The sequence below is a fragment of the Peromyscus californicus genome, unplaced genomic scaffold (assembly GCF_007827085.1).
Source record: "Peromyscus californicus insignis strain IS unplaced genomic scaffold, ASM782708v3 Scaffold_5__1_contigs__length_169319896, whole genome shotgun sequence".
Taxonomy (NCBI): domain Eukaryota; kingdom Metazoa; phylum Chordata; class Mammalia; order Rodentia; family Cricetidae; genus Peromyscus; species Peromyscus californicus.
The window spans coordinates 129100150-129114565 of NW_026294573.1; positions in this window are offsets into that span (position 1 = coordinate 129100150).

Here is a 14416-nt window from a genome sequence, read left to right on the forward strand (position 1 = left end):
CTGAAGTCCACGACCGCTGCGAGGGTTGGGGAGTGGAAAGGCGAAAAGGGGGAAGAAATCCCAGTGATATGCCGGGCTAGGAAGTGGAATCAAATGATCGAACCCAGGATAGAGGTCCTGGATTAAATGGGAAATGGATTAAGTGGGGAAAGAAAGCTTTCTATGGGGCTACTTTTTTTTTTAATATATTAAATTTTCAAATATTCTCACCAAGTCGGTAGTATTGTCTTTATCGTGTAGGTAAGATTTTGACTCCAAAAGGTTAACATCATCTATTTACATTTCCACCTAGCTAGCAAGTGCCATAACTGAGCTTCACCATAAACGTAATCCATTGCTCTTATTTAAGAGAAAATTAACAAGAAGGTGAGCATCAACTGGTGGCCAGTGGCAAAATCTGGCTATTTCTCTGACTGCTCATAAGTGGTATAAATAGGATTAAAATCAAAACCATCTGCTCAAAGAGCCTGGTTATCCAATCACACACATTTAATAGAGAAATAGATATGAGCTGGAGAGAGTGTGCTGTGGGTAAAGGCACCCACTGGCAAGGTTGAGTTTGATCCCTGAGATCTCCATCGTGGAAGAGCAGACCCCATAAGTTATTTTCTGACTTCCACAGGTATGTTGCACACATGCATGCATAAAATAATAAATATAATGGAAGTTGTTCCAAAGCTGTATCCTTTTTTTAATGCTGAAAATAGAGCCTAGGGCCCCATGAATGCTGGAACCAAACTGTGAAACTGAGCTGTGACCCCAGCCTTCTTTTTACTTTTTGTTTTGAGACAGGGTCCACATTGCCTAGGCTGGTCTGGAACTCATCCTATAGCTCAGGTAGACCCTTGAGCTTCCAGCCTCCAGTCTCTGCCTCTCCTGGAGCTGCAATTACAGGCCTGTGCCCCAGGCACAGATGAGGTGTTTGATTTTGTTTTCTTTTGCTAAAACAGGGTCTCACTATGTAGCAACAGGCTGTCATTCCTGATCCTCTAGCCCAGGCTGGCCTCAAACTCCATCTTTCTACCACCACCTTGGGCGTGCTGGGATTACAGGGACAGCACATGGCTGAAGATGAATTTTTTTCCTTCCCAAGACAGGCTCTCCCTGTCTAGTCATAACTGGCTTGGAATTCACTTTGTAGCTGAGTCTGACATAGTGCTCCTGAGCTCTGTCTGCCTCTGCCTCCCAACTGCTGGGGTTAAAGGCGTACACTATTGTGCCAGTCTTGAAGTTGAATTTTAATGTTCATAAACCTAACAGTTTACAGGTCACGTTACCGTTAATGTAATAGTGAGCATACGTAACCAAAGGTGCAGGGCTGCTTGTCACGGCGTTTGTATTGCATTTCCTCTTTCTTCTCTTTCTCTCCCTTTATGTAGACCCTGGAGTATACTTTCATAAGGAAAGAAAATAAGGTTGAAGAGTCCACTTAATAGTTGCAGCTTAATTCTAATAATAATGTTAAGTTTTTCTCAAAGATCTTAGTCTCTCCTCTCCCCCTTCTTTCCTTCCCTCCCATTAGCTCTGTTCCTTAAACAGAATAATTCATTCTTCTTTTGTGATTATTTAAAAACCACAACATGATGTACTTCACACTTGCATAAGAAATATTTTAATGGATAAGAACAAAGGTATAAGCCTAAATACATTTAACCCTGTTGGTTGCTAATGTAAATCCTTTTAGATTATTTGAACACTTAATTTTCCCAGATGATGATATATCAGAAGTTAAGTCCAAGGCAATCAGCAATTTTGCTATGTGTTATTTTGGCAAGCAGCAAGTTAATATAGAATCTGCGTGTGTCTTAATTTACAGCATCAGCACTAAGTCTCAATAGGTTATGTCAGAGTGCTTCAAATGGAGCCTCAGTCTGTAAAATTACAATACTGGGCAGTATTCTTTCCTTCAAAAAGAACTCGCTTTCCTGCTCAAGTGTTTTTTAGGGTGTCCACCATGAATCATATGGAGATTAATAGGCCTCATGTTGAAGGACAGATCCTGTAGTCAAATCAGACTAAATTAGTGTGGGAGTTTGAATGAGAAATGCCCCCCATAGGCTTGGGTAGTGGAACACTGGGTCCCCAGGTAATGGTGCAGCCTTGCTGGAGCAAGTAAGTCACTGGGGGCAGGCTTTGAAAGTGTACAGCTGCCTCTCACACACTCCGGTCTGCTCTCTCTGCTTTGTGTTAATGGTGGACCTCAGCTTCCCCACCCCTGCCCCTGGGTCTGTTTACAGCCATGCTGCCCCCTTGTCATGTTGGATTTTTACTCCTCCCTCCCCTCTCTCCACCTCCCAGACAGTAAGCCAAAATAAACTCTTTCTTCCATAGTTGCTTTTTTTTTTTTCTGGTTTTTAGAGACAGGGTTTCTCAGTGTAGCCTTGGCTGTCCTGGAACTTACTCTATCCATCAGGCCGGCCTTGAACTCATAGAGATATGCCTACCTCTGCCTCCCGAGAGCAGGGATTAAAGCCACCACCTGACCAGGCCCATCCTTGCTTTTAATCATGGTGTTTTATCACAACAACCAAAAAGTAACTAATGCATTTAGCTGGGTTTGTTTTCCACTGCAGTACTTCTCGGAACCTCTCTGTGCTAATGAGTTTTGACTTTGCAGCAGACAAGCAGTGGCTCCAGAATGTCGAAAGATAGGAAGCTGACAAGTGTCTGCTTTAAGAAACCAGGCATGGTGACTCAGTCTGTAATCCTAATTAATGCTCAGAAGGCTGGGGAAAGAACGTAAAGAGTCCCGGACCAGTTTGGGGTGCTTAGAGAATCTCTGTTTCAAAAACAAACAAGCAAAACAACAACAATAAAAACAGTAAAAATACACAAGGGTCTGCATAAGATACCTGACCATGTCCTACAGATACATCTGCTGTTTGTGCACATGGTTTACAGTATATATTTTATGGCGAGCTTGGCTTGCTGATAGGTAGAGATAGTTGAGGTAATAAGGTCCTAAGCCATCTCTTGACACAATTATTGATAAGTAGAGTTTCCCCATGCCTTTGGTAGAGATAGTTGAGGTATTAATGTCCTAAGCCATCTCTTGACACGATTATTGATAAATAGGGTTTCCCATGCCTTTGGCTTTAGAGCTACTTTGAACTGATATCAGAGGCACACATTTGGAAAGCTAAGTACAAGTGGTGCCCTTCATGCCAAGATCAGTGCATGCTGGCTCATATTTTCTTGTAAGTTACACGGGAAAATTTTTCCATTAATGTTTTAATTCACATGAATTGTATTTTTGTAGATGGTGTAAAGGAGAGATTTCACTTTTTTCTTGCAAAATATTTTATTTTTTTCTTCTGGTGCAGAAACCTTCAGATCAAAATCTACCAATAAATTCAATCTGTAAAATACAAGATTGTAGTGGGAGCAGGGAAGAATGGGTTATCCCAGTCAGCTGTCATTCCCTACCAACAGGGAAGGCTCCAGAGATGCTACAGAAACACTGGAAAAGTTTCTCCACTGATAGATGACTGTAGATGCCATATCTATAACAGACTACGTTAATGTCTTTACCTATTGCCCTTTTGATCTTTTTATGTCATTCTAATACTTTGAAGAGTATATAGTGTAACAAAAGAAGAAACTGCAAAATATATAAAAAGAAATAAAAATGTGGATTAGGGGTAGGGTTTTTGCCTTAAAAATTAGCATAGATCTTTAAAAAAAAGAGTCCATTGCTGGCAAGAATTGAATATATCTATTTAAAGTGACATGAGACTATTTAATTTAGTAATCCTGGATGTTGATAGGTAGTTCAATAATGTGTTAGAAGTTTACAGTAGTCATCCTTATAGGATTTAATCCTAAATGATAAATAGAAATGTGTGGGAATTTTACTACTGTTTATATTGATGCTATTGACCAGCTACAGCTCTGGGTCTGATTAAATGAGTCAGGGTATTTCTCCCATGAGACACTCTTGTGCCATTAAAGTAATGCAACAAGAAAAATGCTGAGTGCTCCTGAGGAATGTTTCCGTGTGCCAAGTGCCTTACTTACAGTGTCTTAAGTCTAACAGTGTCCCTATATAATAATGTCATCACTCCCACTTAGAATGAGAAAACATTCAAAGAAGGTAAGTGACCTTTAAACAACTTGTAAGTCAGGATTACTGGAATTAACTCATACCTGCTCTCAATCACATGTTCTTAATCACCACCTACTAATGGGAAAATATTCACTATTCACTAATTAATTGTAGTTCTCAAACAACATATTGACATTAAAATAATTACTCCCTCTTTTTTTGTTTTTTGAAATAACTCCCTCTATGCAGTCCCCCCCCTTTTTTGGTTGTTGTTTTAAAGACAAGGTTTCCCTGTGTAACATAATAGTCCTAGCTGTCCTGGAACTTGCTCTGTAGACCAGGCTGGCCTCGAACTCACAGAGATCCACCTGCCTCTGCCTCCCAAGTGCTGGGATTAAAGGCATGCTCCACTGTCAGCCTAGTTTTGTTTTCCTTTTTAGAAATAGTGAGCAAACAACTTATCACCAAAATTGCTTTTGTAATTCTGCTGTGATTCATATCTATTTTCTACATCTCAGTTCTTCAAAAGGCACCTTTAAGGAAGTAGAATTTTAGGGTAAAATTTCCTAGAGAATTTAAAAGCTTATATTTTGTATTGTCTTATAGAAAGGATGCTTACATTGACAGCTCCATCTTGAGAATAGGCGAGCAATCATTTGTATCCTCCTTGGCACAGAAGAGCAATTTGCAATACATTTTTGTGACTGGTAGGTTTAAAAAAAAAACTCACACTTAAAAGCATATGATTTATAACTCATTCACCAACATCTCGCTTTGCTTTATGTATATGTATTTATATCATTTTAGTTACAGCAAGATGTTCTTAAATGATATTATTTTAAAAAATGGTTACATTTTATAAGCAATAACAGATATTATCCACAAAGGTATAGAGATTGAACAAGTAAGTATCCTAGATGTCTCTTTGTACAGATACAATGTAGATTTAATAAGTTCTCTTGAAGTGTTAATTTCAATCGTTTGTTATTGAAAAATTTTAAAATATTTTAAAATAAAAGCAAAGAACAACAAAGAATAAAAAATTCAGAATGGACTGTGACCCGCAGTTCTTTCCCCCATGTAAATCTACCTTCTTGGATGTTTTCTTGATTTGGGAGACAGACCAAAAGGATGTGTAGAGCAGTGTGCCGGGGTGGTTCCGACAGCAGAGTGGGTGTCACATGTGCTGATTAGGAACGCTGGTTCCCAGCCCAGCTGTCTGGAGTCAGTCCCGGCTCTGTCATCTAGCGCCGATTGAACTTGGGCAAACTCGTCTGTCCTGCCTGTGTCTCATTATCTTCATTTATAAAATGAAGGTGCTCGTTGTGAGGGCTGCAGTGAGTATTAAATTAGTGAGTTCCTGCATAGTGTGCTTAGAGCAGAGTCTGCAACGTGGTGAGGGTCAACCATCATGTGATCATTGTTGTTGTTAGATGTGCGTGCAGAGGCGGGAGCAGAAAAACTCTCAGGAGTACTCACTGTGTATCACAGACCTTTATGATTTCCCCATTGATCTTAGTGAGTTAGGGTTTTTGTTTGTTTGTTGTTTGAATTGGTTTGATGTAAGGTTTTTGGGTTTTGTTTGTTTTGGTTTGGTTTTTCAAGACGGGTCCCCAGTGCTGGAATGGTAGGCTTTTATTATTTCCTTTTTATACAGCCAAGGAAACCACAACCGGGAGGTTACAAACTGGAGAGTAGAGTGACTAATTCGATCCGTTTCTAGCTCGTGTCAAATGCTAAAAGTTGCCTGACCAGGCGACAGCAAAATACTAATCAGACGGGAACAGCTGAGCACGGTAGCACATAGCAATAATTCCAGCCCCTGAGAGGCTGAGGCAGGAAGATCATGAGTTCAAGGCCAAACTAGGCCTGTACCAAAAACTAACAATAAAAAAGGGCGGGGCAGAGGTGCTTGGATGCAGGCCTATGAAGTCATATGCCCTCTAGACCCACATTGTGGTGTTTAAGATGCAGGGAAATGTGTGCCCCGTCACCATCCCAGCTGTTTTAAATGTCGATTTTGGTTTTTGCAGATATTTCTGTCTTCTTCTGTATACACTAAAATTATTACTGAACTATCAGTTTGTCTCATTGGGGTTGGGGGAACACAAAAGTGGTTAAAGACTCTTTAACCATCCTCTGCTGGAAGATTCAGGGAGACTGTCTGTAAAGACCAGGTATGCCCATCTTCAAATCTCAGAATCCCACAAGGTGACTAACTCACCGAGAAGACCTCCCCCGGGGAATTTTGAAGTTGCTGCTCTAACCTGGAGATATTTGGAGCATTCCCTAGAGGGTGGCTTTTCACCTACTCACCTGTCCAGCGTGACTCATCCCCTAGGGGCATCGAGTCAGTGTTCATGATCTGTGACACAAACTATGGCGATGTGGATCAGACAGAGAGGCAAATTCTGGCCTCACCACTCACAAGGTGTGTAATACAGAACAAGCTGACTTCTGTGGGGACCCTTTGGGTTCCTCCACCCTCGTAAAACTGGAAAATGAAACCTTTCCAGAAATGAAAGTGAAGTGAGGTAGCAAAAGAGAGTGAGCATAAAGCCACCGGCAAACTCATTCCGGGCCCTTCTCCTTGTTGGGTCGTGGATTGGGAGTAAGTGTTCACTGTGTCTTTATTGGATCATTCGGTGTGTGTGTGTGTGTGTGTGTGTGTGTGTGTGTAGGCATGTTCGTACCACAGTGCACCTGGGAAATCAGAGGACAGCTTTCCAGAGTGGCTTCTCTTGCCAGCGCAGGTTCTGGAGGTCAGCCGCAGGTGGGCAGGCTTGCTGAGCGGGTGTCCTTACCTGCTGAGCCGCCTCAAGGACCTCTTTTGTTTGTTTCTATGACCCTGCTGTATTAGCGCAGCGCTTTGCCTACAGTGAGATGTATGAATCTTGACTGCACTGGCATACATGTACAGGAACTGGACGACAAGGAAACAGGTTTTAGAAGGTTTTTAAGTGTTTATTATCTCTACATCCTGTCACAGAAACAGATAAAACCCCCTGTTGTTTACAGATAATAAGTTGTCAGGCCGGAGCCGCAGAGCTGGACAGGTCACCTTCAGCTTCTACATCCTGTGTGCTTCAAGCCTTACAGAGGAATGCAGGCCTGAGGGCACTTTGTCCTGTCCACAGGTTACCTCGTTTGTGTGAATGACAGCTCAGCTCTTCTGACCCAGGGGAGTCCTTTTAAGTACAATTGGCTAGATTTAATTTTTAATTTTTCCTTTTAAATTATGAAATATTTAAAAACACCTATTTATCCAAACTTCAGATCTTGACCACACAAACTTTAAAAATTTTGACACATATGGACACATGTACATAATTTTTTTTTTAAACTTAATTTCAAACTTTTAGAGAAATTGAAAGAGGGGCCAGGGAAGTGGTTCGGTAAGTAAGCAAAGGCCCTTTCTGTACAAGCCTGACAGCTTGACCATTCAGTCCCCCAAATCTTTGTAAAAAGAGGATGGCATGGTTACACATCTTCATCCCGGCACTCCTACACATGATGGGAGGTAGAGACCAAAGAAAGACAGCTCATGGGCCAGCTAGCCTGGGTCCAAAGCACATCGCAACAGCAACAAGACAGACTCTGTCTGTGGGAGGAGACAAGAGGCTCCAGAAAGTTGTCCTCTGACCTCCACAGGTATGCTGTGGCAAGCACGTGCCTATGCGCGTGCGCGCACACGCACACGCACACACACACACACACACACACACACACACACACACACACACACACTTTAAAGAAAAAACGGAAAAGAATATGATGAAAACTCTCCTTACGCTCATCGCGGGCTCCCTGGAGTTAGTGTTCCCCGTTTATTTTGTCTTTGTCTCTGTACCACAGGTGCAGACCTTCTCTGAACAACTTAATTTACAGGCATGATGGATTCTTACCCCCAGTACCCCAGTTCTTATTTCCTAAAACAAGGGCATCCTCTCTACAACCATAGACCAGCTTTTAAAATCCAGGAAACCAATGTTTATAAAAGACTTATCTAGTCTACAGACTCCTCAGATCTCACCAATTGTCCTAACAATGTCTTTCGTGACTACGGAAAGTCCTGGGTCCTGCACTGCCTCCTGTCCTGTGCCTCCAGCCGGCCTGATTGTGGACAGCTAGCACTTCAGTTTTCATCTTCTGTGACCATTGACTGACCTGGTGGTGCTGGGGCTGTTTTGAGACAGAGTTTCAATGTGTAGCTCAGGTTGGCCTTGAATTGACAGTCCTCTTGCCTTGTTCTCCAAGTGCTGAGAGAGAGAGAGAGAGAGAGAGGGAGAGAGAGAGAGAGAGAGAGAGAGAGAGAGAGAGAGAGAGAGAGAATCACATGCACAGCACAACGCTGACATTTTATACTACCCGGCAGTTACTCTTGTAGAAAGTTCTGATTTCTTCCTCCTTTCTTTCCGCTCCTTTCTTCCCTCCCTCCGTGTCTCTCCGTGTCTCTCCTCATCCCTGGTCTCCTCTCTCACGCTGTATTTCTCTCCCTTTGTTAAAGAACCCGCTATCTTATGGGCTTTCATCCTTTTCCCTCCCTGTCATTCGCTTTACCATAGTGAACTTTGGTGTAGATTAAGACTTGCTTTGTGACCCCGTGTTTGACACTTTTCTAAGTGTTCCATATAATCTGGGAATGAATATGTACTCTTTAATTCTTAAAATGAGTTCTAGTGCCTTCTGCACAAATGCTATATGTGTAGTGTTGAGTTTTGAAAATAAATATGATTGCACAACTCTACACAAGCTTATAGTTAGACTCAAATTTGTTACCGGTCTTATTAGAATTTTGTATGTTTCCCTGTTCTGTTTTTAGAACATGGTGTTCAGCTCTCCCGTGCTGTGCGCTGGTACACTTTTGCATGTCCCCTTTGACTCTGGCTCCCTAGCTGCACGTGAGAGCCCCATGTCCCTCATCTGCCTCCTGTCCCCTGACTTGGCCCAGTAGTGAGGGACTGTGTAGCCTTCCCTGCACTTTGAAGAATTAAGCTACAGGTTGGGTACTGACTGAGCAGATGAGTATCACAGACCAAAAAATTAATGAATTCAGACACACAGAGAACCACTGTGGTCGCCTGCTGGCCTGGTAGTAATGATTTACTTAGGAGCCCTCTGGTACTTCTTCCAAATGCCTCTTTTTCCTCAGCCCCATTTCTTCTAAAACTTGAGCCAACCTTTTGGATAGCATTCACCAGATTCCCTCTTTTTAATACTTTTAAGCTACACTTCAAGTGTATTCCCGTGACACAGGATTAGAAGCTTGGAAAGACATGTTTCTTAGTGAGTCAATAAAATGGAGTGCTGTTGCCTGTCCACAGTAGATAAAATACACATGGAGATTTCAGAAGTGGAAAAAACAGACATGAAACAAAAGGACACGTTGTAAAAATTGCCCGTAAAAAGAGCTGGCCTGTAGAAGGGGCAAACAATGGGTAGAGGAGGGTGTTCTAAGAGAACATCCTGAGCAGCTCAGGGAAGGTCACGGGCCTAAACTGACCTTGGCCCCTGAAGATCTGAAAGAAGCCAGCAGGCTAGGCCAGGGGCAGGAGGTAGCAGAGACAGCCAGCTCCCACAGGAACTTCTGGTTATATTTCAGAAACTGGAATCCTTTGAAGGATTTTAAGCAGAGAGTAAGATGGTGAGGGTTTGAGTTTTTAAATATAACTAGCTAGTAGATGGAGAATGACCTTCTCTGGGTAGAAACAGGCATGCAATTTAGGGCAACCTTAGGAAATGAAGGATTTGGATAACTTTAGACTGAGTTTCCTGACTGTCAGAAATGTCTCCAGTCACAGCAGCCAATGACAACCTTTGCGAGTCAGGTGTGGTGAGGCACATCTGGTATCCCAGGACCTGGGAGCTGAGGGAAGAAGCCAGCCTGAGCTATGGAGCAAGACCCCATCTATCTCAAAAGAAAAGAATTTTCTTGAATTTTTTTTTTTTTTTTTTGAAATTTTGAAACATATAAGAACTCCCGTTGCTTTGAGTATTCAGTATGCAGATACTGGCTTCAGCCTGTCTGCCCCATCGTTTTTCCTTTGCTGGAATACTTCAAAGCACATTCAAAACATCATGTAATTTTGTCCTTCAATGTATTAATCATCCATCTCTAAAACATGAACATTTCCTGGGGCTTTAGAGATAGCTCAGTAGTGAAGAGCACTTATTGTTCTTTAGAGGACCTGAGTTTGGTTTCTAGCACCCACATCTGGGAGCTCACACCACCTTTAATTCCAGCTCTAGGGGATCCATTGTCCTCTTCTGGTCCCTGGGGGCACCTGCACCTTTCATGCACATACCCACAAACAGATACACACATATAATTTTTTTAATTTTTCATAAAATATGAACATTTTCTTATATAACACAATAACATCATAGAACTAACAACAATTAGTTAGGTCGAATGCCAGTTTTATAAGCAAATATTTTTTAAAAACTTTTTAAGGTTCATTTATTTTATTTATGTGAGAGTTTTGTCTGCATGTATGTATGTGCATCACGTGTGTACATGGTACCCACAGAAGTCAGAAGAGAGCGTTGGATCCACTGGAACTGTAGTTTCCGATGGTTGTGAACCACCATGTAGGTGCTGGGAGTGAGCCCAGTGTTCTTCACTGATGATCCAGCCCCTCGGCCCCTGAACAAATATCTTCTTTAATGGCTTTGAGAGGAAAAATGGCTTAAGCCACAACTGAAATTAAGAACTTAAGATAATTAAGTATCCCCTACAGAAAATCTAAGAGGCCACCTGACCACTGAGCTCTCCCTCCAGCCCCATCCACAACCAAATACTCTTGATTTTCTCAAAAAATGTTCTTTTTATAGTTGTTCAGTTAGGGTAAAAAATGAGGCCACAGGTCTTTTGATTATTTTTAATCTAGGCCCCTCATCTATCTCTCAATCAAAATTTGTGTCGTTGACATAGAAACTGAAGTGTCCTGTAAAATGTCTCAACACTTCATGACACAAGCTCTTAATGAACTGTAGAAATGGTCCCTGAAAGTATAGTATTAAAGGCTTTTAAATAAGAGACAGAGACAGAGACAGAGACAAATAGGGACAGAGAGAGAGAGAGAGAGAGAGAGAGAGAGAGAGAGAGAGAGAGAGAGAGAGAGAGAGAGAGGGAGAGAACAAAATATAAGGTTTAGGGCTTAGCTTGAAACTGCCAGTGAGTTTCTCCGGAATGTTCTTTGAAGTATCTGGCATACAATACAGCCAGCCCTGCCCAATGAACCATAAAACTCACCACACTTGGCACCTATAACCAAGCTGTTTAATAAGAATGTGCCTAGTGCTTTAATATTTTTCAGACAGGTTCTTATGTAACCTAGGTGGGCCTCAATCCCCAAGGATGATCTCTAGTTTCTGATCCTCTGCTTCTACTCTCCAATCCTAGGATGACAGATGCATACCACCACACACCATTTCCATGGTAGTGGAGAGTCTACCCAGAGTTATGTGCACACTAGGCAAGCATATTACCCATGAGCTACATCCCTGCATCTTAATGTTTTAATGTCCTCCACTGTTCTTGGCTTCCTGACGTGCTTACTCACTGTGGTCTGTAACTGTTATTAAATTCCAGAGTCTGAAAATAGCACACAGCTTCACAAGCATCTTTAAAACAATTAAGATGACCATGATTTGCTAAACGTGGTCTTTTTTTTTTTTTTTTTTTAGGTTTTTCGAGACAGGGTTTCTCTGTGCAGCTTTGTGCCTTTCCTGGATCTCGCTCTCTAGACCAGGCTGGCCTCGAACTCACAAAGATCCGCCTGCCTCTGCCTCCCAAGTGCTGGGATTAAAGGCATGCGCCACCACCGCCCGGCACCGTGGTCTTCTTAACCTCTGAAATTAGAAAATGTAAAAAGTTGAACTGGAGGTAGCATCAGTAAAAACCAAGTTATTTCCTACTATACATACAAGCTGGGCAGTGGTGCTGCATGCCTTTAATCCCAGCACTCCACTCGGGAGGCAAAGGTAGGTAGATCTCTGTGAGTGAGTTCCAGGACAGCCAGAGTTACAAGGTGAAACCCTGTCTTGGAAAAATAAAAGAAAAGAAAAAAAAGAATGTACATACAAGAAGAAACCAGTCAAGCAATGTGTGACATCTTTACCTCAGTAGATGTCCTCCCTAAGAATGTGATGGCTTTGCTGTGATTAGCCTCTGTAGCCAAAGTACACATTGTACACAATGGTGCAAGATCTTCATGCCAGTGGTAACTAGAACCAGTGCAAGGGTTTTGGCTCCATTGCTTCAACACATTGTCATATGATGAACACTATTACAAAATTAGTAAAGGAATTTCAAAATAGCCACTTAATGTCAATCATTTCATATACTGATATGTTCACTCAAAGCAAAGATTTGCTTGCAAAGCAAGTGCCGTGTTTCCAGAGAACTGGTTATTTATCTTCTATTGTACTGTACTCAACACATTCTGGGGTTTGTCTGGGGTCTACCACTTCCTAGCTGTATGGCACAAGACAAATCATTTAAATGCCACAATAACTGTGTTTTTGTGTGAAATGGACATAACATCCTTATATAGAGGCCTTTAGGATAATAGATGTACAGTGGATTTATAGTGTGGCTTAGGGAATGTCTGCTAGATCAAATCCTAAACCTTGCGGTAGTTTAAATATAATTGGCCCCCATAATCTCATAGAGAGTGGCACTATTGGGAGGTATGGGTTTGTTGGAGTGGGTATGGTCTTGTTGGAAGAACTGTGGGGACAGGCTTTGAGGTTTCCCATGCTCGGGATAGTGCACAGTGTCTCAGTCAACTTCCTGTTGCCTGCAAGATGTAGGACTCTCAGCTGTTGTCTGCCTGCATGCAACCATGCTCCTGCCATGATTATAATGGACTGAACCTCTGAATCTGTAAGCAAGCCACCCCGATTAAATGTTTTTCCTTATAAGAGTTGCTGTGGTCATGGTGTCTCTTCACAGCACTAAAAACCTTAACTAAGCCAAACCTGGTGGTATTTTACAGTTACACCACATTTGATATTCTGAGGTAAGACAGAGTTTGGAAGCCGGGTTCTCTGAATCTTCCATCAGCTCTCCCTGCTGAGTCCATGTGTCATTTCGGGATGAATTCTGTAGTCACTGTATGACCTTCCTTACCCAACTGATAGTCACTCCCACTACCTGAGCTCTGTAGAGTTATCAAACCCTGCCTTGTGTTACACTTACCTGTGTGCAAATATGTACCTCCTTCTAAACTCTCCTTTTAAACATGCATTTGTGTGTATTCATTTACGGCATGTATGTGGAGGTCAGAGGACCACCTGTAAGCACCAGTTCTATCATGTGGGACCCAGGGATCAGAAGGTCAGGAGGTGTCTGTTTGCTACTGTTTGCTGTGATAAAAACGCTGACCAAAAGCAACTTATGGGGGAAAAGGTTTATCTGTCATACATATCCCAGGTCACAGTCCACTGAGGGAAGTCAAAGCAGGAAGCAAGAGCAGAACTCTAAGGAAACCAAAACAAAGGCCATGGAGAACTGCTCCTCACTGGCTTGCTTCTCACTGCTTGCCCAGCCTGCTCTCTCCTACAGTCCAGGACCACCTGCCTCGGAGTGGTACCACCCACCCACAGTGGGCCCTCACACACCACTTACTAATCAAGAAAATGCCCTACAGGCTTGCCTGCAGGTCAGTTTGATGAAGGCATTTTCTCCTTTGAGACTTCCTCTTCCCAGATGATCTTAGCTTGGGCAAAGTTGACATAAAAACTAGCCAGGCCACTAGCCTTGGGAGAAGGCAATTTTGCTTGCCCAGCCATCTCGCCAGCCCCACCAAAGTTATCTTGAGAGCAGAGGTCACATCTTACTTATTTAATTTCTTGGGCTTAGGTCAGAGCTTTTTAATACAATAAGAAATTGATTAATGTTTATTTAATTAGATTGGCTGATGTCTCTTCATTTGACAATTATTATAGAATAGGGTCTAAACCGAATGTTTATTCATCGGCTCACCAACCATTTACCGAGATCATATATGTCAGATATGACTCATGGTGCAAGATATTGTCTCTGCTCTCGTGGAGTTCATGGTATTTGCTGTATTTAGCTTCCAATCATCTCCAATAATAGAAGGAGTATGTGAGGACTTGGAGCTTGCCGGGCCCGTGAGGAAGGACAGTGGCTATGATTCCTTAGACGTCCATGTGCCGGGAGCTAGACTAGTCATTCTGCTTCTGCATATAATTAGGTCCTCACACTCGTCCTCTTTACAGATGAGGACGTAAAAACCTGATAAGATTAGGCAGTTAGCCTAGAATCACAATGGCTAGTAAATGAAATAAACCAGTCCCATAGCTTTAAGTAAATATTACTCAGTACTGGATCCACAATGG